The following is a 26,685-nucleotide window of genomic DNA, read 5'->3' on the forward strand; positions in this document are numbered from 1 at the left end:
CTTAATTTGAATTTTACCCAATGGTGAATTCAGTGGCAGAATTATGGAGTGTACTGAGGCTGTTTATGATTAACTAGGTTTATTGTCATAAAGACAATAAGAGCTGGCTTTGAGTATATCTTTGAGTTTGATGTGGCCAGATTCCAAATCTGGTTTACTCACATCCTGTATTTCCAAATAGATTAAACATTAACAGTGCAGTTGAACTGCTAAAGAAATAATTACTTAAGTATTTTAAAGTACACTTAGGACATTAGATAGAAAAGTTGAAGAAAAGATGAAGACCTGTAGGTTTTGAGCATAAAAGTCTGAAGTATGAGCAAAGAGGGTTAAAAGGTGAACACAATAGTGAATGCAACTTTTCACCCTTGTGTTGACATTATTAGGATGTGCTTTTGGATCTGTAGCCCGAGAGTACTACTGTCTCAACGTAACCATGCGAACATACTAAAAGTGAGCAGGAATACTTATTATTTGCCATTTTTCCCCCTACTTAGTAAATAGAAATTGCTCCAGCTGTTCTTACCTGATGGATTTGGTGCATCCCAAGATTAAGTGAAGAGCACAAAAGAGGGCTTGATGAGTCAGAAGATGTAGAGGGAGGCAGAAATTAGGTAGACCTTTTCAAGACCTTTCCATTCAGCTTTGTGAAATCATAGGGTATTTGTAATATCCCTTTCTCAGGGTAGATGCATGCACACAAAATACTCCAGAGAAATGTGTACCTTTAAAAATTATCTTTAGAATTTGGTTACTGTATCACCACAACTCTCTTTGAACATAGAGAATTAAGAGGGGCTTGTGAATATGTGAAAATGCTATCATTGTTGAGGGGAGCGTGTCCTGTGAAATGGACTCACTGTTTGGCTCCACATCAAGGGTAGAGTGTACAAGTGTGAAAAGGGAAGCGATTTTTGAATATATTTCCTTCATTGCTTTGACTTTTGGCCCACTGCATATTGGCCTTTGGCTTTTAAAGAGACAAAAAGCATAAATTCCACTGGATTCTGTTAAACAAAGAAAATTATAATATAAACATGACCTACCAGTTGTACTCTTTCTTCTGTATTTTGCAAGCAATATAAACTGTTACATTTCCCTCCATTAAGAGTATGTATTTAAAAAATATATATATAGTGTATTGAAATGTTTCCCCAGTTTTGTAACTACTACAAAAATAGTCAGGAAAAAACCATCATCAGTATGCCCCAATTTTAAACTATGACCTGTATTTTCAAAATACCATAAGTAGATTCTAGGGACAGAGCAGAATTGCCTTCCTGTGATTTTAAATTCCAGGGATTTGGTGTGAGAATAAAATGAAGGCAGATTATTTTTTTTACATAGGAAGCTCATCTACATGATCCACTAAAAATTAATGCAAGGGGCCATTAAAGTGAAAAAGTAGCTTTCTAATATTTTTCACGAGTGTTTTCAAAGAAAGATAAAGATTTATTTTCTGACACTATATGGTGACCACAGCCAGGACTAGAGAAAAGTGATCTCCCTTGGGTTGTCTGCAGTCTGCACTTTGACTTCCTCCTCTTGGCCCAGTTCAGTCCAGACATTTCAACAGCTTGACTAAGCCTCATCACCATTTAGCTGCCAAGTTCAGTGGCTGCCAATATCACTAGTAGCTTTTTAAGTACACCTGTTGCCAGCACTATGTTTGTGAGTCAAGAAGACTAGACATTTCTGGTCTACCCCAGTGGCTAGGATCATTTTCAAAGGAAAATTATTTTTATTTTTTTTTAAAGATTTATTTTTTATTTTTTTATTTTTTTTTTATTTATCAGAGAGAGAGGGAGGGAGAGAGAGCGAGCACAGGCAGACAGAATGGCAGGCAGAGGCAGAAGCAGGCTCCCTGCTGAGCAAGGAGCCCGATGTGGGATTCGATCCCAGGACGCTGGGATCATGACCTGAGCCGAAGGCAGCTGCCCAACCAACTGAGCCACCCAGGCGTCCCTCAAAGGAAAATTATTTTTAATATTACTTCACCATCCTTCATCAGGAAAACACCGCCCTCCCCCCCCCCCGCCCCCAGCAAGCTTCTCTTCTTATAGAGAAGTTGCATTTACCATGAACATGGTATGTAACATCTGGTCTGGTTTAGCCTATGGATAAAAATGGTTTTAGTAATCAATTCTACATTTAATTTTTATTTTTAATTGTGTGGGGCCAATGAAGCTGTATGAATAATAAAATAGGAAGACTTGGTATAAGCTGATAGGCTCTCAGTGAGATAATCAAATATCATTTACAGCAAAGTTAACCTGATAGTTAATGGTATGTATTGTGTAGTAATTAGGTATAAACACAGCTCATATAAAGGACTGTGATTAATGCACTTCATGGAGTTAAACAACATTTTTGGAGCAAGTTTGTTGGGAGATGAATAGAAAAGCAGTTAAAGCCAGCCTCTGTTCTAATGATGGCTGGGGCCAGAGGAGCCTCTTTGGCCAGATCTCTCTGTTTTTCTATTAACATTTGCTCCAGGCCAAGAGCCAGTGGCTGGGGCAACCCTCCCTTATCTCCACACAGGGTGATAAAAAGTCACAATGAGAAAGTGCAGTGGATTCAGTTCTGACAGTTTTAACAATCTTGAAAACACTTTACTACGAGGATGTAGTTTTGTAGTCTTTTAAGGTGAAAGAAGAGGGCACATACAGATGATTTCAATACTTTGGGCACCATAGAGCCACTAAGAGGATATTAACTAGACAAAGTCTTTATGGCTATTGGGGCTTTGTGAGCTAATTTTGATTTACTTGCCTATTAGTTTTCATAAAGTATAAAAAAGTTTTCCTCATACCAATGATAATATCTGGTCTATAGATGAATCTGAAGTTTATTTAAACTGGGATATTTTACTATCTATCAATCTATCCACATTTTTTAAAAGGTGGTCCAAAAAGATAGTAAAATACAAACACCCCCAACAAACCTTTAATCATACTTCCTGTACCATATCGGGTTGAAATGTCTTCACCCTGGGAATATCTGGTTGTTTTTCCTGCAAGATGTGCTTTTGTATGACTCAAGTGACACTGTTCTTATTTGATGGACTGATGTTAATTTGTTGTAATGTGACAGAATGATTTAGTTCAAATACCAACTTTACTGGCTTCATCTTTGCCTCCTTTTTTACCCCACATCCAACCCATTGGCAAATTTTAGAAATATATCTGTAATCTGACCATTCTTATTACCTCCACTATATGCACGATGGGCTAAGTTATCAGTACGTTTCACCTGACCATTAGAATAGTTTCCTCTTATAGTTATTATTAACTTGCAATCTACTCTTCACAGTGCGGCTCTTGTATCCTAAATGGAGCCTGATTTGGTCACCCCTCCAATGACTCTACATTTCATTCAGAATAAATTCTAAAACTTAGCAAGTTTCTACATTTGTCCCCTTCCTGTACCCTACCCCCTTTTCTGATCCATCTGCTTATGCTCTCCCTTTGTTCCCTGGATTTTAGCTACACTTACCTCTTGGCTATTCCTCACAGATGCCAAGCCCACTCCCACGCAGGGTCTTTGCATTGCTGTTCCTTCTGTGTTGAACGCTTTACTCCTAGACCGACATATGGCTTATTTTCTCACTTCCTTCAGGTCTCTGCTCAAATGTCAGAGAGGCCTTCCCAGGTAAATGTATTTCAAACAGCATGCTCCTTGTCCCGTTTCCTTATCCTGCTTTGTTTTTGTATGAATCACCATTTGACATAGTATGCATTTACTGGCTTATGATGACGATTATTGCCTTTTCTAGTACAATGTAAGCTCCATCACAGCAAGGACTTTGTATCTTGGTAACCGTTGCACCTTCATTCCTTAGAACGGTGACTCGTACATTTATTATTACTTCTTGAACCAAAGGAATCAACATCTCCTCTTGAGATTTTGACTTTTTTTTCCTTCAAAAAATAAACTTTCCAAATCTTAATTCCATAGTTGTAACTTCTTAAGTCTTTGAGCTATAATCCACTCATTCTTGGGTTGAATCCCTTTGGGGTTGGTAAGTCAAACTAATGAGAGACCTAGGGGCAGTAACAACTACTTAATGAGTACTTGTAAGCTAGGTTCTTGTATTTAAGCACCTTGCTTATCTCATTTAAGTCTAACCTTAGTCCCAGAGATCAGTATTATTACCATTCTTGTTTTATACACAAAGAGACTGATAATTAGGAGAGGTGAAATAACTTGCTGCCAGGTCACAGAGTTAATCACTGCACAAAGATTCAGATGAAGGCGTGGTTGACTCCATACTGCCTCCTAGCTGTCATCTCCAGTAATACGTGCCCAATTATTCAAGTAATGAAGTCTTTTGCAGTTCGTGTACTAGGGATCTGGGATATCCACCCCGCCCCTCAATGATTCCCAATACCAAACAAAGTCGTTCACTTTTCAGAAATGTCCTAAAAGCCACTGTTCTTTATGCTAGGACTCATTTAATGTAAGGTGTGCTTAGCGCGGGGACGTTGGCCCAAAGAAGGGGAAATGGGGCTCAGGAGGCAGATCGACGCACCCCACCCCTCGCTGGGTCTGACAACAGCTATCCGCACGCCGGAGGGGCCCCTCAGAGCAGCTTCGGCTCCATCGGGGAGGTGACGGGGCTCCCTGCGTTCGCACAGCGCCGTGCGGTGCCCCGCGGGCAGCCCCGGCGCGCAGTCGGCGGGACCGGCTGCGCGGGGCTCCCGGCGCGGGGAGGGGCCGGCGCCCGCCCCGCCCCTCTCCTCGGGGATGCCGGGATGTTTACACTCCTGACAGCGGCGGCCGGGGGAGGAGGAGCGGGAGTCGCGGGAGGATGGGCCGCCGCTAGGCTCGCACTCGGGACGCGCCTCGCCGTGCGCAGGGTAGGGGCCCGCGCCTGCAGCGAGCGTCCGCGGGGGCGGCGCGGCGGGAGGTGGCGATCGGCTCCCGGCCTCGAAGCCACAGCCCCCGGCCCAGCGGGCCTTTCCGCAGCGCCGCCTGGCCGAGCCGCCCTCCCGCCCCGGGTCCCTCGCGGGCAGGAGATCGGAAAACTCCCAACTTCCTGGTGAGTGGCTAACGGGGTCTCTGGCGCCGGGGTTGGGCCGCCCCGGCCGGGTGGGGCAGCCTGCGGGAGCCGGGCGGGGAGAGGGAGGCCGGGAGGGCGCGGGGCGGCCTCCGGGATCCCCACGCCGGGGGAGGTGGGGCGGGGCGCGCCGCCCTCGAGCTGGGTGGGGGTTTCGGTCCGGTTCTTTGGCCGTGGCGGGAGCGGCGGCAGGAACTTGGTGCCTGGCGCTGGCTTTGGCGGCCCGAGGCCGCCGTGGGCGCCGCGGTAACTAAGAAACTCCGCGGCCACCGCGGCGGCGGCAACAGGTCTCTGGTTTCAGGACCCGAGGAACTTAGGCGAAGTCCCGCCTCCCAGCCCCCGGCTGCTGCTCATTGGCGCCGTCGGTTATTTATCCGTCGCGGATTGGTCAGGTCCAGCTGTCAGGATTCGGCTGCAGCCAGACTTAAAGGAGTGAAGTTCGCGGGGAGAGTGGGTGGTGGGAGCCGCGCAGCGAAGGGAGAAGCTGAAGTGGCTGGAGAAGTACAGGGAGGACGGCCTAACCTGTCGGAGGCTGGGCTTTCTCGGGGCCCTGTCGGGATCAGCAAATGTGAGAGAGATCGCAAGGCAATAGAGATGGTGATGGTGGCAATGGAAAGTAATTACTTTGAGAATTGAGGCCAAAGTCAGAGAGACGAAGGGGACCCCACAAAAGAAAAACGAGAAGACCACATTGTCTTAGGACAGTGTCAGGAAGCAACACAGCAACCTAGAGGATGGTACAGTAAGATCTGAAGAACTCTTGTTGCCTCTTTTCTGTGTACCGCGGGCCTTGGGAGATGAGGTGTCAAACACAGATCGTGCTCTCTCTTAGCTGTAGTCCTTATTAAGGGTAAATACTAAAAATTTACTTACTCTACAGTAGGTTCTCTCTCATCCTCGAGCAGTTCTGGTGACGGAACTGAAAGTCTGAAAACATCACAAAAACGAAGTGATTTTCCTCGACCACTGATCGTAAGGACGCTTTTGAGAAAAATCGAATGCGTGTAATTCGTAGAGCGTTGTGTGCCCATCATGACTAGAACCATTGTTTCTAATCCTTACTCCGAAGAGTTTGTAGTTTCCAGAAGTATGCACACGCCGCGTAGGCAAGAGCAGTTGTCTTGTAAGGTTGCTTTACAGGATAAAGTACAGCATGCACGTGTGATACGTCTGTCCTGGGGCTTGAGCTGCTGCGGGTGTGGTCGAAGAGTGGCATAGTATTAGGGACAACCGGACAAAACACTGAAAACGGTGGACAGTTCAACAAGGGATTCAGTTAACCCTGTCATACCTTGTGGCAAGTCTTACTGTGTGGACACCGAGTATTCTTTATAGTACTTAGCGAAGGCCAGTGCCCTTAAAACAGTGGACCGAAGACTTAAGCAATTATCTCGTTGCCAGAGGAAGGAATCCTCTGCTACCCTCGGCAGATCCAGTCCACAGCTTGCTTCACTCCTAAAACCTCAGCATCTTTCTGTTTGGTCCTAGACTGGGAGCTTGCTGGGGTGGGGAAGAGATGTTGGAGCTTTGAAAAATTGCCGCGTGGAGGAGTCAAACGGGAAGAGACAGGATGGGGACTTTAAGAAGAGGGCCCGCAAAATAAAAAGGAGAAGGAACCCCTTGTGGACGCTGGCCGCTTTTTCTGGGGGTGGGGAATCCCAGGACCCTCGGCGAGGAGCGGGCCTGAGACTCTGCTCTGAGCCGGGAGGCCCCGCCCTCTGCAGCACTGACGGCCTCCGCAGCCAATGAGCGGCGAGGACACTGCCGTTCCCTGCTCGGGAGGGCGGGTACTTCCTACCTCGGCCCTGGGCTCGGAGGAGGGAGAATAAAGTTCCTCTTCCAAGGATGTCTGCGGGTTGAGGGACTCTAGTGTGAGGGATGAGAAATAAATGCGTACAAGTAAAGGGGTGGAGGTTCCAGTTTCTTCTGACTCCTCGTGCACGTCTCGTTTCATAAATGAGCTACATCTTGAACACACTTCTGCATCTGAAGCTTTATGGTCGTTAAGAAGCGAAGGTGGCCCTCAAATTAAATGTCCAGATGGACTGATGGAGTCTTGCTCCGAAATTCCTGTAAATGAAAACCAAAGAATGTCAGAATCTAAATTGTGAAGCTTTTCCACAATACTTGGGAGTCTTGCCACGGTTAAAAATCTTGATCAATTTAAAAAGTAAAGAGCGTAACTTGAGTGCAGATTTATTCTATACTTGAAACTATTTCGGTTTATTTATGAAGATCACACCTGTAGCACCTTCCAGTCCCTTTCCCACTTACACATTTTCTTGGCCGGACAATTTCAAGAGCTCTTTTCCAGCCCAATAAAACAGCACTTACTCCAAGAATGAGGAAAGCACATCTGGTGTGATGGCAACATACTGGTGGAGGAGGGGAGATTTAAGGCCAGTATAATAACATAATCCAAATCATAAAAATCAGAATTGTCGTTTTAAATGAGCAAAAGTGCAGTTTTAGTTTGTGTAAGTATTTAACCTCATACTTCCCTCCCCTTTGTCTTCCTCGTGGTTACAATTGACAGTTATGGGCTCTGATTTATCACCAAAATTTAGGTATTCTTTTTTTCTCATCTATTGTGCCGTTACTGAAATGTAGGTTTCTTTTTTTCACTTAAAGATGTGGTCTGAGATATCATTAGAGAGTTTGCTGAGCTTCTGGAACCAAACTCTTTCATGTTTTAAAATGTATCTTTGTAGCCACATTGGGGTATCTGGACAGGAGAGAATAGTGATTACTTAATGCAATTTTGGAAAAGAAGTTGCTTAATTAGATAATAAGTTGAAAAATTCCTTTCAGGTTTTGTTTCCTTTGATCTTTTTTTTTTTTTAATGGGCTTTGGTATTTAAAAAATTTGCAATGTAGCTGCACTTTGTCCACATTCCTGGTTTCCTTCAATTAAAATATTTGTCCCTTTAGATATTTGCTCTAGTTAGTACAGTATGCATAAAACATGGCCGTATACTTAGTATAATACTTGAGGGTGTCTTGGAAGTGACACATATAGTTATTGTTTGCTCTGAATTGCTTTATCAACAATGTATTGACCGTTCCATAAATATATAGCTAGATGTTTTAAGAAGTGTTTCTTCATACTTTTGATTGTTTCAGTTTACTTCCTCCTCCCCTCATTTTTGAAGGGAATATTGGTGAGTAACATTTAGTTATATGACTGTAATGAAATATATTTATTTGCAGGATATAATGGCCACTTAGAATATTTAAATATATGTAAAATTAATGTAGAATGATTCACTCTTAGATTTATAAAACTTCTAAACTGCTGATTCCTCTTTTGGTGACTAATAGTTTGATTATCTCTGTATGATACATTATAGGTCTATATAAAATATTTTTTTCATTCTGATGAAAACACTGAACGAACCTATTTCATGGTTTTTAGTGAGCAGTGGGAATGAGAAGGACAGATGATCATGAAGTATTTCTTAATTTTCTTGTGCAGGAAGGCTTTTTTAAACTTTTGTCAAAATAACTGCTCTGCCATACTGTTTATATAATGTGCTTACAACGAGCTGTTTTGTATTAGCTATCCAAGGTGTTAATCAAAATAGTGTATAAATGAATGAAACTTACTTAATTGGTCTTTAAAAATTTAGAAATACAAGTTTTCTGTTAATTCATGGAAGTAGACTTCTTCCTGTAAACCTTGCCATTGGTCTTCTGTTGATAATCAGTGTAAGTAATTAAAGGTAACTTTTTCACTCCAGGCTGCTTTTGTACAGAACAGGAGTTTGTAAACTTTCTAAAGGGCCAGCTAGTAAATAATTCTGGCTTTGTGAGCCGTGTGGTCTCTGTCATTATAGTCATGGCCAGTACCTGAACCAGTTGGTCATGGCTGTTTTCCAATAAGGCTTTATTTGTACAAATAGGTTGGAGGCCCACCCCAGCTCTAGAATATAATACCAAAGATCTAAATATGATTTTGGGCCATTGATATTGACTTGATGTGGATTTTCCACAGCAGTATTTATAGCCTTTTTTATTTCTTGAACTTAAAACCCTGAGATCGAGACCTGAGCTGAGATCAAGAGTTGGAGGCTTGACCAGCCAAGGAACCTGGTACCTGTGGCCTTTTTTGGTTTTAGACATTTTTTACAATCTCTTGATCTTTCCCAATCCCCTCAGAATAATGCCCACTTATTCATACCCCAATTTTCATTTCAGAGGCTTTGTAAGTATATGAACCTCTTTTAGATTTATCTGCCTTTTTAGGGTTTTCTACCGTTCTTTGCTCCTTGGGGATCCCACACCCATCCTGAGACATTGAATGACGATGTAACTATCCAGCTTCTTCCTTACTAAACCAGGATGAAATCTGATGTCATATGTTTAATCTTTGCTTGATTGACAGATAACACTAATATAAATGTATTTTAGTGTGTTTCTTTAACTCATAGTTTTCATATTAAACCTATTGGAATGACCACCTTTGTTGCTTTTAGAAGGAGTTTCTGGCATGAGCGAGAGGGTAGGCAGATTTTTTTTTTTTAATGAAAAAAATTGACTTAGTCTTTTATAAAAGACTTTTCCCCCCAGTTTAAAAAAAGAAATACTGGAAAAGGCCTGTTTGTGGGAGGGCCAGCAGTCAGGGTGTGTGTAGCCTGGGGATGTGTGGGTACCTCCTCCCTTTGTTTGAAGAATTGGCTGTAGGCTGACCTGGGTGCAGCTACTGAGAAGCCTGAGAATGGAATGGAAAATGCAGCAGCTTTGACATCACTCGGTAGAGTTTCCTAGCCCTAGCCAGGAGTGGGTTCTGGGTGTGCCAGAATTTTCCTCTCTCAGCGGTCAGGTAGCGCCCAGGGCATTCAGAGCTACCAGGCTAGTTGCCATCAGCTACAGTGAGCCTCTTTATCAGAACCTGTGCACAAGTATCATTTTCTGTTTTTATTATGAAAAACACGAAGCCCAGGTTTGCCTCCTTAGTTGAGTTACTTGATTTGTTGGGACTATAGTTTTCTCAGCTCAGGTAAGATTGCTTTGAGGAATAAATGAAAACATCTTTGTAAAAATAGGATAGTAGGCTCTAAGTGTTAGTTTCATTTCACCTCTTTCTGTTTTTAGATGTTCCGCAGTAGGAAACGCATCTGCTGTTCTCAGTTTTTCTGATGGCAGGCTCCGTTGCCTAGCCTGGGCCCAGCTTCCCATTCTGCCTGGGCCCAGCTTTATCTTACCAGGCTTCCACCTAGCTTTCCTGCCATCTCTACCTTCTTTACTTGAATTCTTCTTCCTCTTTACCTTGTGATTTCCATATTCATAATTAAGTGGTTCCCATGTTTGAGTTCATGTTTTTATGTTTTTTGGAGTATGGTTCCTCATGCAGGAAAAAGCACAAGAGGCTTGGCAGGGCCTTATACTTTGGACAGTAAAAAATGGGAGTTGCAAAAAAGATCCTTAAGTACCGATTAAAAATGGCAAAACTAAGAATATTCTTTCTAGTAGTCTTATAATTTGGATTTTTAAAAAATCTTTAGAATGTTTTCCTCATATTCTCATATATACCTGGCAGATTAATGTAATTTTTGTTGTGGTTTTAATCATAATGAAGCCACATATCCTCTATTACATTATGATTGGGAAAATTGTGTAGATATGTTTAGAAAAGTTATTGTACTTCTAAAAGGTAAGGAATTGCAAATCTTTTTTAAAAGTTTTAAATTTTTTTAATTTTTTATTTTATTTTATTTTTTTTTAAAGATTTTATTTATTTATTTGACAGAGAGAGATCACAAGTAGGCAGAGAGGCAGGCAGAGAGAGGGGAAGGGAAGCAGGCCCCCTGCTGAGCAGAGAGCCTGATGTGGGATTTGATCCCAGGACCCTGAGATCATGACCTGAGCCAAAGGCAGCGGCTTAACCCACTGAGCCACCCAGGCACCCCAGGAATTGCACATCTTCCATTGCCTTTTATATCTAACAGGTGGACCATATAATAAAATAATTTGATATGCTTATATACTGTCAAAAAGACACCCAGAACTGGAAAGTAGATAATTTTTTTAGGCAAAGGGCATGACCTTATCCAAACAATTTATTTCCAGGCATGGTTTGTTATTTAACAAAGACAAGTAAATTGAAAGATAGACAGGAAGAATGCTTATTGATGGCTTAAATTTATGGGAAAAAACCTGATGTTTATTCTCAGTTTCTTATGGCGGCTTACAAGTTAACTTCTTTATAGTCTTTGGTGTTAGAACACACTAAGAATAGTGTAGTGGCAGGGAATGTATTGAATAAAAACTGGCATTTTTTAACATCTTCAACATATATCTAAAATAAAGTTTTAATATAGTTTATACATTTGATAAATATTTTCATTGTCGAATGGCATATTGTTTTCAGCTCTGCTTTATTACTTTATGACCTTGAGTGTTTAAAATATGAGCTGCTGGTAAAGAATTGTATTTTATTAAACAGTTCTTTTGTTCCATAATCATTCTCTTTGTTTTTGTAAAGGAACTTATTGCATTGTGCTTAATAGTATTTGATGGTTGTGGGGCACGGGGTACTTTGCTTCAGCAAAGTTTCCCAATACCAGGCCACCAAGGGAGTTGCTGCCTCATTCTTGATCTTAAATCTGCCAGTGTGAGAGTGCACAGTCTCTATCTTGATGAAGACACAGCCACAATAAGGAAGATGCTGCTGTTTTGGCATCTCTAAAACCATACTTTGCCTGCCGTAGTCCAGGAAATGGATGCTCTGGGCACTGGCTCTTAACACCTGTGTTAGTTCCCTAGGGCTGCCCCAACAAAGTACCACAAACTGAGTGGCGTAATGTAACATAATTTTGTTCTTTCGTAGTTCCAAAGGCCAGAAATTAGAAATCAAGGTGTCCATACAGCCATGCTGTCTTTGAAGGCTCCAGGGAGAATGTATTCCATGCTTTCTCTTAGCTTCTACTGTTGGCAGCATTCCCTGATGTTCCTTGGCTTTAGACATTTATCACTTCCGTCTCTGCTTCTGTCACATGGCATTCTTCCTATGTGTCTCTCCTCTTTTAAGATCAGCAGTCACTCTTGCACTTAAAGTTTAACAAGCTAAATCGATACTTTTTTTTTTCCAGATTCTTCAGCATACAGATTACAGATTTCTGATCTTTTTCTGATTTTTGTTCTGAACAGAGTATTTTAGGATTGTGCAGAAATTATACCCAAGAGATAAAGGTGCCCAGGTTATCCTACATATGTAATCTGCAGTTAGTACTCTTTTTTTAAAAGATTTTATTCATTTATTTTAGAGAGAGAGTGCGCATGTGCACGGGTGGGGGGAGGGGCAGAGGGCAAAGGAGAGACTCTCAAGTGGACTCCCCGCTGAATGCAGAGCCTGACGTGGGGCTGGATGCAGGGCTCCATCTCATAACCTTGAGATCATGACCTGAGTCGAAATCAAGAGTCGGAAGCTCAACCAACTGAACCCCGCAGACGCCTCTGCAGTTGGTAGCCTGTTGCTACCACAAAACAGCTGTTCCAAACTCAAGTTTTCCATTTGCCATTATCATCTTATAGTTTCCTTTAGGAGACCTAAGTGTATGATTCACTAAGTCAGTTATTTACAGAACTGAAAGGAAACTTATAAGTTATCTAAACTGACCTTCTTCATTTATTGTGGGAATAAACGAAGACCCAAGGAAGTAAACTTGCTAACCCACTCTCTGCTAGATTCCGTAACAGTCAGTATTGCCTGTGTTACCTTTGGAATGTTTCTGATAGTAGGCACAGTGATTTCTTTTTTCCCCACTTCTCCTGAATTAGCAGCATGTTGCTCTGTTCATGGTACTTGCTCGGTAGAGACTTGCTGGTAGAATGATGACAGTGTATCTCGGATTGCCTACATCAGGGCCTTGATTTAAGTTTCAAGTGTTTGAGTACCTGATCGCACAGGGATGAAGTATTTCTTTTCCCTCTAAAATGAGGAACAGTAGGGTGTGTTGCTGTAGCCTCACTATTTAATTGTATCCAAGTGGGACAAGAAATTTATCATTACAGAGGCCAGTCCCAGGAAGGAGCGTTTAGTCAGAGGCAGTTCATAGGATACTAACGGCTAGAAAGTTCTTGAGTGGTTGTGTGGTCAATATTTCATAAGTACATACTGCATTATATTAGACACCTTGACTCATAAGAGCCAGCCTTCATGTTGCTTGTCATTTTGGTATATTGAAAATAACTTATGTGCCCCCACTGCTTCTTGTATATATGCCTGAAATGTTCTGCAGTGCCACTGACCAGTTTCTCCTGTAATATCTTCTCTTCTTGCTGTGATTCAGAGATCATGATTGGCTCTATCTCCTTTACTTCTACAGCCATAACCTTCTCTTAGAAGTTGGTTGTCCATTTGTTTATATGTTCCCTGTTGCGGTGAAAATTCTGCTTTACAAAGCAGAATGATTAGAGATTAATCAAATGAATCCTAAAGGATTTATTCATGATTCCTTGGAAGAGTTGTATCTGTTTATACATTGAAGATGATTTACAAAATTTGTATAGTTGTTCAAGAATATATGGGTGACTTTTTTGCTACCACCAAGATAAGTTGTATTTTCAAAGGATTTGTCCTATTACTGCGTTGCTCAAAATACAAAATGTGATCCTCAAAATGTCTGTATCAGAGATTCTGATTTATTAAGTATGAGCATTGGCATTTAAAAACAAGTACCCTGGGGGTGCCTGGCTGGATAATCTGTAGAGCATGTGACCCTTGCTTTCAGGGTTGTCAGTTTGAGCCCCATGTTGGGTATAGAGATTGCTTAAAAAATAAAATCTTTAAAAAAATAAAATGTAAACAACTGAGATGATTTTTATAATAAATACAGATTTGGAAAGCCACTGGTCTGTGATGAGAACCCAATTGAAATAAAAACTGCAGGTGATTCTAATGTAGGTGTTCCTCAGGACACACTAAGAAATGCCACATGGTCTTTAAAAAAACTATTTTTTAATTAAAAAAAATTATTGAGGAGGGCACGTGTTGGGATGAGCACTGGGTGTTATATGCAACTAATGAATCATTGAATACTCCAGCAAAAACTTATGATGGACTATATGCTGGCTAACTGAACATAATAAAAAAATATTTATTTGTAATGAGAGCCCATTCCTACTGCTAACATTTCTGGCCTGGGGTGTGCAGCCCTTTGGAGCAGTTTATATCTAATAATTAGACTCTTCTAGCACGTGTAACCTGTGTCTCAGCCTAAACAAGGGATAGGTGTCATTGAAATGATGGTTATAAATTAATGAAAGTCACTTAAAGTATAAATATTTTATAAACAATCGAAGTAATAACAAACGAGAAAATTCTACTTCAAACAAGTAAAAGAAAATAATGCCATGTAAGTATTAGATTTTGTTCTGACCCAACAAATGGTCCCTTGTTAATGTACTGCTTATAGTGCATGCTGTTCTCACCATTTTTGGCATTTCTACAGTATTTCTCTCAGCTAGGTGTGAAAGCTTACCACTTCCTTACCTCTGAGATGGTTTGCTTTTTGCTTAAGGCTAACAGCCCTTTGCCTGCACCTAGAGAGTTTGCCTCTACTCACCATTACCTTGCTTCTACCTATTTGTTTCTGGGCTTGGCTGCACCAAGCTTTTATGTCTTGCGTATCTGGCCATGTTGGAAAGTATTCAAGAACATCATGATGAGTAACCTGTTCCTTTTTCCATGACTGCCTTATTTCCACTGATAACAAGTGTCTGGTACTTGAGTCGCCTCTAACTTCCCTCCTTGTCATTAGATACAGATCTCTGCATGCAAGTTGTGTTCTTTATTCAAGAAAACCTCCTTGGTCATTCATTCATTCATTTATTCAAGTTCATTCATTCATTCAAATGCTTGGTCATTTAAAAATTACTTTCTATTGGTGTTTTTTTTAACATGTTTTTCTTAATTTGGAGTTCATCAAATCAGTCCAAGCCCTTGTTGTTTTTGACCCCATTTCTACTCCTATCTTTTTTCACATAATAAGAAGAGGCAGCTTGATAAAGAAGGTATTGAAGTCCTGGAGTAAGTTCCGTTCATTTTTATATCTTTTCAAATGCCAAGCACAGAGTAATTTAGTGTGAACTAAATTAATATTTATAGAATTCAGTTTAGGAGTTGAGTGTCAAGCCTGGGGAGAGCATTGGTAATGCGATGAATAGTTCAGATAATAAAATGGAGCCTGGACTGTAATGCTGCCATGAGGATGTTGACGTAGTATATATTGGGACCCTTGTCCCAGTGTGGGGTCCCTGATAAGGTAGTGCTACTACCATTCCAAGGCCTTTTTGGTTCATGTGTTGTGTTGTCATCTCTTGAATGTCAGTATTTCCACAGTAAGACATGAATGCCCATTTTTCTTTCTTTCTTTCTTTCTTTTTTTTTTTTTGTGAACGTTGTGGGGTATTTGCATATGTTTTTCAGAAGATGATCCAGTGGGTTGGACAGGGTTGAATGTTAAGCTTAGTTTCACAATGAGGTGAGGTTTCTCTGAAGTTGGACGATTGACATGCCTGCAAGCCGAGGGACAGACCATTTGATCTCTGGGCATCTCCAGCATTTGGAAGATGAATGATTCTGTGATTCTCTTCACTTTATTTGTTCTTTAATATTCTCCCCATTTTCCTACTACTGGGTTGCACCAATTCTTGCGTTGAAGAAGGATAAATTTGGGGGTTGTTGGTAGGTAGCTGGGAGTGAGTAATGAAAAAAAAATCTAAAAAGATCTAGCTTTATGCTTTTAAAAATATTTCAGTTTTTATTAATCACAGAATATGGGAGACAGGAACACTGCATCCTGTTGCCTGGCTCCACGTTAGAACCTCTTTTTTCAGCCTGACCCTGACCTATCTTTCTTGATTCACTTCTTTATACTCTTCTATATTTTAGACATGTTTGACCATTTTTTTTAAGTTAAATTTTATACCCTTTATACCCATTCTGGCTTTACTACTTTATGCATTTCTCCCTCCTTTTAATGCCTATTTTCTGTGCTTTAGCTATTCAATCTTGCTATATTAATATAATCTTCATCCTTTAAGGCTTTTCCCTAGTATAGTGAATATAAAGACATCCTTCTGCTTCTTTGGGCCTTTAGTACCTATTGACTCTCCCTGTAGTTACTTGTCTTAGCTTCCTTCCTGGAAAATAAGCTTCTGGAAGGTATGAATCATGTCCTGTACATACTTGTGTTTCCTACAGGGCCTGGGACCATCTTTGTCAGAACTAGCCATTCAGGGGATGACAGGTGATTGCCTTCCAGTGATGATATGGGGCAGAAGGTCTGGGCAGATCCTAGAGTGAAAGAATGTCCAGAACAATTGAGCAGTTGGTTTCAGGGAAGTCTGTGATGATGGCCAACTGCATGTCTCTGCAGGGCCCATAGGGCAGAGTAGGAGGAACATCTTACCGTGTGATAGAGAAAGATTGATCAGTAAGTGTTGGGATATTCAGAGATCTAGTTTGAGAGTCTGGGTTTGGTATCTGAATTTTGAATTTAAGTTCTGGAAGATCTCAGAATAGGATGACATGGGAACCAGGACTAGGATAAATGGGTAGATGTGAAGTTGGTAGAAACGAGAAGAGTTATGGAGTCAAGACGGGTAAGTTTAGCATGTAGGTACAAGTTAGAGACCGGGGCAACAGGGAACAAATTGAAATTAGGACATGAGGTTAAAACAGGACCAACAGTCAGATTAATTTGATTTGAGCCTGATTTATTAAACCATATATTACATATCCTTACAGCTCTCTTCCTTAGAGGCAAGCCCATTCCTAGTTCAAGTTCAGTGGCCAGGCAACATCTCTCTGCCAAAAAAAAAAAAAAAAAAGGCTGACCATGTTGTGTTCACCAAATGAATCCCGTTTTGATGTTCTGACAGTCCCTGCATGAGGAAAACTTTGAACTGAGTAAAAGAAGTAACTAGGTTACTACTGGAAATTAGTCCCCTCTTAAGTATAACTACTAATTGGGAATTGATGAAGGTTATCCTTTGATTTGTGGCCATCAAATGCTGATCTAGAGAAAAAGGTGGATCCATTTCAAATAGATGTATTTTATTTAATATCTTTTCGTTGCTTTCATTGCTGGAAGTTTAAAAGAACAATCACAATGTCAATACTTATTTTTTTTTTTTTTAAGATTTTATTTATTTATTTATTTGACAGAGAGAGAGATCACAAGTAGGCAGAGAGGCAGGCAGAGAGAGGAGGAAGCAGGCTCCCTGCTGAGCAGAGAGCCCAATGCGGGACTCGATCCCAGGACCCTGAGATCATGACCTGAGCTGAAGGCAGTGGCTTAACCCACTGAGCCACCCAGGCGTCCTGTCAATAATTATTTTAAAAACATTTAAGGTACTTACAAAAGGCCTGTGTCAGGTGGACCAAAGATACAGTGTATTTTCATGAATTAATGGACAAGCACATAGTAAATGAGTCTAGAAAAGATACCCAGATATTACATTATGAAAGGCCCCACATACAATACTAAGAAGATTGGCCCCCTTCCTCTCCTTTAAAATGATTGTAAGGAGTTATTTGTACCTTTATGTTTTCAAATTTTGATTGTACTAGCAATGAAAGCTATAGTGCTTTGATATCTTTTTACTGGTTTTTAGGTGATCACGTATCCGGAACTAGTGTCAGAATTGAATCAAGATTATTATAAAGGCAGCCATGAGGTAGATTTGTTAAAAAATGTAGTAAGAAAATATGTTAAGGGATATATGAAAAAATTAAGTTTAGACTGGAAAGTCCAGGCTTTGGTGACAGTATAGTACGCTTTTAGTTTATCAAGGAAAAGTGTTATTTTGCTTTTTATAAACAGAGCCTACTGTAGTTTCTGCTTTCTTTTTTCCCCCTTTTGAAATTTAGTATTGGTCAGATTTATTTATGTATTTATGTCTTTATTCAATCTGTGTGTGCTTTTTTTTAAACATTTTTAAATTTTTTTGAAGAACCACCCTCCATACCTTCTACCCACTTAAGGTTTTTGTTGTTGTTGTTGTTTTGTTTTGTTTATTGTTTTTTGTTTTTTCTTTGCTTAACATCCTTCACTTACTGTCTTTGGAATAATTTCTAATCCCTTCATCTCTGAAAAATATGATTTGCACCCTTGGCTCTTGGCGTCTGTTGCGTCAGACTCTCCTGTCTTACTGCGTTACTTGTGGTTCCTTCCTTGTTCCCTGCTTTAGTCAGGAATGTCCTGCCTCTCTTCTGCCTGGTTAGCTCCCACGCATTCTTGAGAACTCAACTTCCTGTGTCTCCTTTGCAAAAGCCTTGTTGACCTAACAGCCTGCTTAGGCACCTCTCTTGCCAGTTTTTGTAGCAGTTCCCTGGGATGGTGTCTGTCAGAATACTTGCTTCCTTATGCTCTAAAAGTCCTTTCTTCTGTCTCTCCTGGGAATAACTTGAGGGATCCAAACTGCCTGAATCCTTTTTGTATTCCCAGCAGCTGTAATAGACGTGTCAGTTGTGCTCAAAAGTGGACCTACTGAATGGGTTGGAATAGGTAAGAGAGAGGAGGAGTCTAGGAAGGCCCACAGTTTGGGCAGGGGGCCTGAAGTTCTAAAGCACCTTTATCTCCCTACCCCACTCACCCCCACCTTTGAGTAACTGGCTTTAACTGAAAAAGGATGAAATAAAGCAATTAGCAATTTCACTGAGGACATTTTATTTATGCCGTGGTGTTTGTTGCCTCATTGAGGGTAGTGCTTTATATAGATGGCTCTCACTAACTGTGGAAAGGTATGGTCTTCCATTTTTATTGGCATATTTTCTAATTCTTTTGCAATTTTGACTTTCTTCATAATCTTATGTAAGCAGTAAGTAGTATGATCAAACTTTGTCCCGGTATGGTTTTAGAAGCCTTCTCATGTATTCTACCAAAGTGTGATTGCAGCTGGCCTTTGCATATCATTTTAGTGTTAAGATAACCATGTAGGTCCTCCCATGCAGAGTCCCTACAAATCAAATGGCTGTCAAATGGTATATACATTTCTTCTTGTTGGCTAGAGAAAGTGAGAGTTGAAGTACTCTAAGATACAAGGGAATACAGTTTGCTTTAGTCATAGATAAAGTGGTCATAGTGCCTAATGCTGATGAAGAACAAAAAAGAAATCTTAACTGGATCAGCTTAAAATTCAGTCCTGTTGTTTAAGCAGAGAGTAGAGAATAACGTGTTCAGTTCTCATTGACGCTACATTCATCAAAACTAGCCAAGTGTGGTGGGAGGAGGAGGCCTCTCATGTTGAGTTTGGGCTGTTTGTGGGATGTCCAAGTGACCCTATCTAGGCAATTGGTCATACGGAGCTCGAGCTCAACAGTGAAGTCTTGCCTGGTGTAGAGCTCTGGGGTCATCAGTATAGAGGGGCAGTGGGTTATTGGGGTAGCAGGGAAGTCTGTTTAGAGAAGGTGTGTCAGAAGTCCTGTTCATCCTTGCTCACTTAAAAGAAGATAAATAAGTACTCAACAAAATACTGAGAGAAACTAAAAGTTAACTCATGTGTTGCTGTCCGACTTTAAGTGTAGTACTTTAAGTACTAAAGTACTAAAGTACTTTAAGTAAAGTGTTTTGTTGTGAAAACCCAAATAATGCCATTTGCATCCTTAATAAAATAGTGCTTCTAAAGTTTCTTACTCTTTGCTCTCTTTCTAAGATTTTATGATTTTTTGGTTAGAGGATTGGATTTTCATAGATTCAGAAGGTTTCTGAAAATAAAATTTTAGATATCAATTATATATAACTATTTTAGTGTTTGTAAGTCTATAATCAATATTAACCTGATTTTTTTTTTTTTTAAGATTTTATTTATTTGACAGAGAGAAATCACAAGTAGGCAGAGAGGCAGGCAGAGAGAGAGGAGAAAGCAGGTTCCCTGCGGAGCAGAGAGCCCGACGCGGGGCTCGATCCCAGGACCCTGGGATCATGACCTGAGCCGAAGGCAGAGGCTTTAACCCACTGAGCCACCCAGGCGCCCCTATTAACCTGATTTTTAATTTTTTTGTGAGTTATTTATATTTCAAGTCTGTCATAAAATCCCAGATAGCTTCTGATGAACAAACATTATGTTTATTATTCCTGTTGCTAATTTAAAATAACAATCCTGGGGCATCTGGATGGCTCAGTAGGTTAAAGCCTCTGCCTTCGGCTCAGGTCATGGTCCCAGGGTCCTGGGATTGAGCCCCACATCAGGCTCTCTGCTCAGTGGGGATCCTGCTTCCACCTCTCTCTCTGCCTGCCTCTCTGCCTACTTGTGATCTCTGTCAAATAAATAAATGTAATATCTTAAAAAAAATAAAATAACAATCTTTATTCTTTGGATAGTATTTCCTTAAAATCATAGTTTCACATAGTAAGTGTGCCAGAGAAAGTGCATTTGTTTGTATATGTGTTTGTGTATGTTAACAGATACACGGACACAGTTTGGCCTGATTTCATGGTCTGTGAAAAAGAGCAGGAGGGGGATTGCAGGATCGTGCAGGTCAGGACTGAAATAACTTGGCAGAGTTTGGTGAGAAAGTTTGCTTAGCAGCTGTCTTGGTTAACTTTGTATAATCCACTCAAAGGCTTTTTCAGTTCTGTGTTATCAAGAATAAAATAGCAGCAGCTGCATTTAGTTTCTTAGAAGGCCGATTTTATTTTATTTATTTATTTTTAAAATATTTTATTTATTTATTTGACAGAGAGAGAGAGAGAGCGAGCACAAGCAGGGGTAGCGGCAGGCAAAGGGGAAGAAGGAGAAACAGGCTCCCCAAGGAGCATGGAGTCCAATGTCCTGTGACCCTGGGCTCATGACCTGAGCCAAAGGCTCGGTTTAACCAACTGAGCCACCCATGTGCCCCATAAGGCCAATTTTAAATTATAAAATATAATCATGATTTACCTTGTAAGTAAATACATTGAAAAATATTTTTATTAAAGTTAGGAAAGTTTTGTGTAACCTATGAGTAAATGGCTTTTACATACTTGCTTTTTCTCCTCCTTTCTTTATTTTCTCTTAACTTGCTTTGCATTGGAAGTCTCTGCACAGTAAAAAAGAGATGAAGAAAATTGAGAGATACAGTTGTTCTTCTGCTTTCTTTCTTTTTGAGTGGAGAAGTGAGCAGGCAGGAAGAGGGAAAAGGCAGTTTTCCCAGAAGTAAAGTAACACACTAGCTTTGTTTTTTAAACACTGATTATGTCCTACTAACCTAATTATCCATTAGACAGACTCTTTTTTTTTAATGACGAAGTCAGATCTCAAGAACGTTTTGAGGGTCTAGGTGAGGGTTGAGTGAAAACGTTCACTGGACCTGTTTTGGGGTCATTTTTTACTACTTAGTTCTAGGTGTCAGTTTACTTGTTTAATTTTTAGGACCATCAAAAGAAATAATTGATAAATCTTTTAAAAACTATTATGGTTACTGTAAACTGTAGTATGTAAAGAAAAGAGGATTTTGGAAATTCAGGAAAAAGTACATAGAACAGTGCCTAGTAGAGTGGGTATGTGAAAAAAGTATGAATAAACAGCAATTAATAGGCTTTTAAAAATAAGGATAAAATGTACAATCATGTGTTAATTTTGGAAAAAACTATTAAAATTTCCCTTTATTTAAATGAGAAGTGTTTTTAATTTTTTTCTGATGACTCTTTGGTTAGTGAGTACTTGTTACAGACCAAAGTCTGTTAAAACAAATGACCTTACAATAAATAATTCACAAAAATGGAAGCATTTCCAACTACTATTATGTATTCCACAGGGTCTTATCAGCTTTGTTATGATAGAATTCACTGCTATGAATTATTTAGTACAAGGAATTCAGTGGGATGTTTTTTATAATCAGGTTGGGAAATAGGTCCAACCTATTTATCATATTTGTCGGTCTTTTTAGCCTGGATGGTATCATTCAGTTGCCATGATTTTTCTAGTGTTAACAGCAGAATGGTTAGCTTAGTAATCATGTGCTTTTGCCAAGGGTTAGTTGTTGCTCTGTGAGTAACTGAATGACATGGCGGAAATATAAGGGAAAATTTATTGTATTTGTAACAGAATCTTTTGCCCACAGTAAACTAAACAAATGGAAAGTCTGTGTAAAGCTTTTGGGCCAAAGTTCTTTGAAATGGCTGGTAAGGGATCACTTGTCTTTTACATCCTCTCAGGGAGATTCTTCTGTAAAGATAAACAGAAAAGATTATACTATCATATTACATTTGTATACACATCACTTAACACTTTTGAGAAGCATTCATATTTTATTCTTCCAACTATTTGTTGGTCATAGGAAGCTCCTATATTTGTTACTCTAAGGTAAGGATTTAGACCTTGCTGTCACCACATGCTATGTGCTTATTATGAACCTTCTTCAGAGGGAACTAAACTGAGACTTAGGGAGGATAGCTGGTTTTTAATTATTCAGAAGTAGATGCTCATGTAAATTCGAATTAATTAGGACCTGAATTTTTGATAACTTCTCATTTTCTGAATTTGATTATTCAAGTACTTATTAGATCTTAATATGTACTGGATGTAAAAGGAAGAAGAAATGGATTCTGCCCTTAAGTAGTAGTTGCTATAGTGTTATTAATGATTAGGACCTTAGATGGACAGATGACTGATTCACTAGAATACGTTAAGACAAATATTTCAGAAGGTATTTACAAAGCGCCACTGATTATTATATTTTAAAAATATTTTTACAAATTATTAGAGAAGGAGTGCACACAAGGGAACGCAAGTACGTATGGGGGTGGGCGGGCAGAGGGAGAGGGAGAAGCAGATTGCCCGCTAAGCCGGGATCTGAAGCTGGGCTGTGTCCCAGGACCCCGAGATCATGACCTGGGCCAAAGGCAGGTGCCTTACCAACTGCACCACCCAGGCAGAGGGCCACTGATGATGAAGCGAGGTTGGCCGGGCAGACTGGCTTGGGAAGGGTGCTGTCAGTAAGCTAGTACAACCTCTGTCAGAGGCACATAGGTATGAAGTAGCCTAGAATTTGGAGGAAGTATCAGTGGTTATGAGGGCTGACTACAGGATTTATAAGAAGAAAAGCACTGGCAAACCAGAAGTAGGGCTAACCAAAGTGTGTTTCATTCGTTAAAGGAATATGCCATAACTAGATTTTCATTTTAGGTAGATCATTATGGTGAGTGCATAGAGTGGGAATTATATTGCCAACATCAGGCAAAACAGTTGATAAGTTAATAGTAGTAGCAAGAATTGGGAGGGTTCAGGATAAACAGAGAGATGTTTGGGAGGTAGAGTGAGTAGAGGACCTACATGGCGTTGAGGTAGTAAGAGCATCTGGTATAACCTAGGAACTATATGGGACGACTGGGTGGCAATGACATTCACTAAGAAAGGGAGTAACAGTGTACAATGGGTTGGAGATCTTCCAGATTTTAGACATTTCTGTTTTGGCAATCAGGCAGAAAGAACAAGTAGCGTTGGAAATGAGGTTCCGGAGCTCATGGTGCATAAATCACCAGTGTGCAGGAGGCAGGTTATGTGCCAGCTGCAAATGCATTATTATTGATTTAAATAATCAAAGTATGAATAATTAAAGGAAACCTGAGCAAGAGAATCAGCAGAATTGCTTATTGATCATAGAGCAAAAGATGTATTTTGTATAGAAATGAAAAAGGCAGATGAAAGAATATCCTATCATGCCCCTTAGAGTGGTGAATCACATTACTATCTTGATTTATTCTAAGCTGGTCCTAGATGCAGTAATAGCAAATACACTTTTTTTTTTTTTTTAAGATTTTATTTATTTATTTGACAGAGATCACAAGTAGGCAGAGAGGCAGGCAGAGAGAGGCTGGGAAGCAGGCTCCATGCTGAGCAGAGAGCCTGATGCAGGGCTAGATGCAGGGCTAGATGCAGGACTTGATCCCAGGCCCCTGAGACCATGTCCTGAGCTGAAGGCTTAACCAACTGAGGCTTAACCAACTGAGCCACCCAGGCAACCCCTACATACACACTTCTTAACTGTAGCTGACAAAAGTCACTGGAACTGGTATCTTTATCTGAGAAATTGGAAAGGATCAAAGTATTCTCATTGAACACTTTGAACACAGCAACACAAAATGTAAGAAGTGACAGAACAATTGCTTCAGAGGTGTGCAGAGAACAAAACAAAGGGTTGTGGCCAAAAAATTGTATGCGCAGCCAAATTATGGTTCATGTGTGAGGAAGATGGAAGGGTATTTTTAGATTTTCAAGAGTTCGAGAAAATGTATTGCATGTGTGCTCTTTAAATTTTTTTTTTTAAATGAGAAAAAATCAAATGAGAAAAGTCAAAATGGGGGAAAAGGACATTTTTGTCCAAAAGCACTAGGAAATAAGCATTGAAACAAATTAAATGTAGAAATAAGACTAAGCAGTTGTTATACAGGATTGGAAATAGTGCAGAGTACCAGACATAACTCAGAAAGATAGGCCATGGTTATATAAGATTTACAGTCTGATAACTCAGGGCTAGAGTGTGAGGGGCAAGTGTCCTGGTATGATCAGTCCTTGGCCAACCTGCATCAGATTGTGTATCATAAGATAAATTTCATTTTTTCCTTTGATAATCCACCAAAAAGTGGTGAGTGAAGAACTATAAAAAAAATCTGGGAAGTCACCGTTAGTAAAATTTAAAATAAGAGAAGACACATACTTGTTTTCTAAATAGCTAGACAAGATTAAAGATTATGGCAAGAGATGGAAAAAGAAAACCAGCAAGGAAACAACAAGGTTTAAGAAAGACAAGTATCAGCAAAACAGTTTACATATAGTTTATTATATTTTCCTTTTAAAAGACTGAATAAGGCTAAAAAAAGGATCCTCAACTATGTGCTGTTTTTGAAAGGTATACTTAGCACAAATAAACCTAGAAGAGTTAAAAGTAAAAAAAGGTAGGTCAAAGTTTATTGGGAAAACACCACAGAAAAGGTAGAAGAGTAACAGTACAAATTCCAGAGTAGAATTTAATGAAGAAAAGAACTAAATAAGGTAAAAGAACAGTTTTTTAAATCGACTGAAGATGTAATAACTTAATAGACCAGTAAGTATGGAAGAATTAAAGTTAGCATGTTACCTTCACAACAGACTTCTAGGCCTGGCTTTTAATTTATTTTTTTAAGATTTTTTTTTTTTTTATTTATTTGACAGAGATTACAAGTACGCAGAGAGGCAGGCAGAGAGAGAGGGGGAAGCAGGCTCCTTGCTGAGCAGAAAGCCCGATGTGGGGCTCCATCCCAGGACCCTGGGATCATGACCTGAACTGAAGGCAGAGGCTTAACCCACTGAGCCACCCAGGCGCCGAAGCTTTGAATTCTTAAAGTGGTTTTAAATTTGGTCTAATGGTGGGCGCCTGGGTGGCTCAGTGGGTTAAGCCGCTGCCTTCGGCTCAGGTCATGATCTCAGGGTCCTGGGATCGAGTCCCGTATCGGGCTCTCTGCTCAGCAGGGAGCCTGCTTCCCTCTCTCTCTCTCTGCCTGCCTCTCTGTCTACTTGTGATTTCTCTCTGTCAAATAAATAAATAAATAATCTTAAAAAAAAAAATAAAAAAAAATAAATTTGGTCTAATGGTTAAATGACAGGAAATTTATAAGGATTCTTAAACAGTAAAGGGATATTATGAATACTATTTTTAAAAGGATTATTCTGTTTTTTTATGGCTGAGTAATACTGTTATATATCATAATTACACAATTTATAAATTCAAATGTTGCTGTGTTCAAGGGGGTACAGATATCTTTTCAAGTTAGGGTTTTCATTTCCTTTGGATATTTTCCCAGAAGTGCAATTGCCGGATCATGTGGTAGTTCTGCTTTTAATTTTTTGAGGCTCCTCCATCCTCAATTTAATTTTTTGAGGATTTTTCCATAGTGGCTGTACCAGTTTACAATCCCACTCACAGTGCACGGGGATTCCTATTGTTACACGTCCCTGCCAGACTTTGTTATCTCATCTTTTTGATGATGGCCGTCCTAATTGACGATGGCTGTTCTAAGAGGCATGAGGTGGTATCTTACTGTGGTTTTAACTTCCATTTGCTACAATGTGGATGGACCTTGAAGTCATTACACCAAGTGAAGCAAGTCAGTGAAAGAAGTGCGGTATGACCTCACTTATATACGGAATCTAAAACCAAGACACCAAAACCAAAAATAACCAAATTCATAGAAAAAGAGATCATCAGATTTGTGGTGACCAGAGGCAGAGGAGCGTGAGGAGAGGGAGAGTTGGAGGAAGGTGGTTAAAGGTTACCAACTTCCGGTTATAAGGCAAATATTACGGATATAATGTATAACCCAACTATAGTTAGCTCTATATAGGAAAGTTATTAAAAGAGTAAATCCTAAGAGTTCTCATCACAAGGAGAACTTTTGTTTTCCTTTTTTCTTCTGTTTTTGCTCTCTATTGTGTTTATATGAGATCATGGATTCTTGCTGAACCAATGTAGTGATCATTTTAATCATTTCACAATGTATGTATATCCATCATACTGTATGCCTTACACTTCTGCTGTCAGTGACTCATTGCTCAGTAAAACTGGAAAGCCCCAAGCGTTCTCCTGGTCAGAAGTATTATCCCTGGTAAAGTAGGATGCATAAGGAGGACTCTTGTGATGGCAGAGCTGTTTGTTCATGTAG

General features: G+C 40.1%; 1 protein-coding gene across 1 annotated transcript in view; it reads left to right on the forward strand.

Moving 5' to 3' along the window:
- Window positions 1-4,848: 4,848 nt before the first annotated feature.
- Window positions 4,849-26,685, forward strand: part of NEK7 (NIMA related kinase 7) — a 153,422-nt gene continuing 131,585 nt past the window's right edge. The window contains exon 1 of the mRNA XM_044267546.1: window positions 4,849-5,041. The gene's annotated coding sequence lies outside the window, so the exon portion shown is untranslated. The remainder of the gene's footprint in view (window positions 5,042-26,685) is intronic.

Source organism: Neovison vison, chromosome 10 (genome assembly GCF_020171115.1).
Source record: "Neovison vison isolate M4711 chromosome 10, ASM_NN_V1, whole genome shotgun sequence".
Classification (NCBI taxonomy): domain Eukaryota; kingdom Metazoa; phylum Chordata; class Mammalia; order Carnivora; family Mustelidae; genus Neogale; species Neogale vison.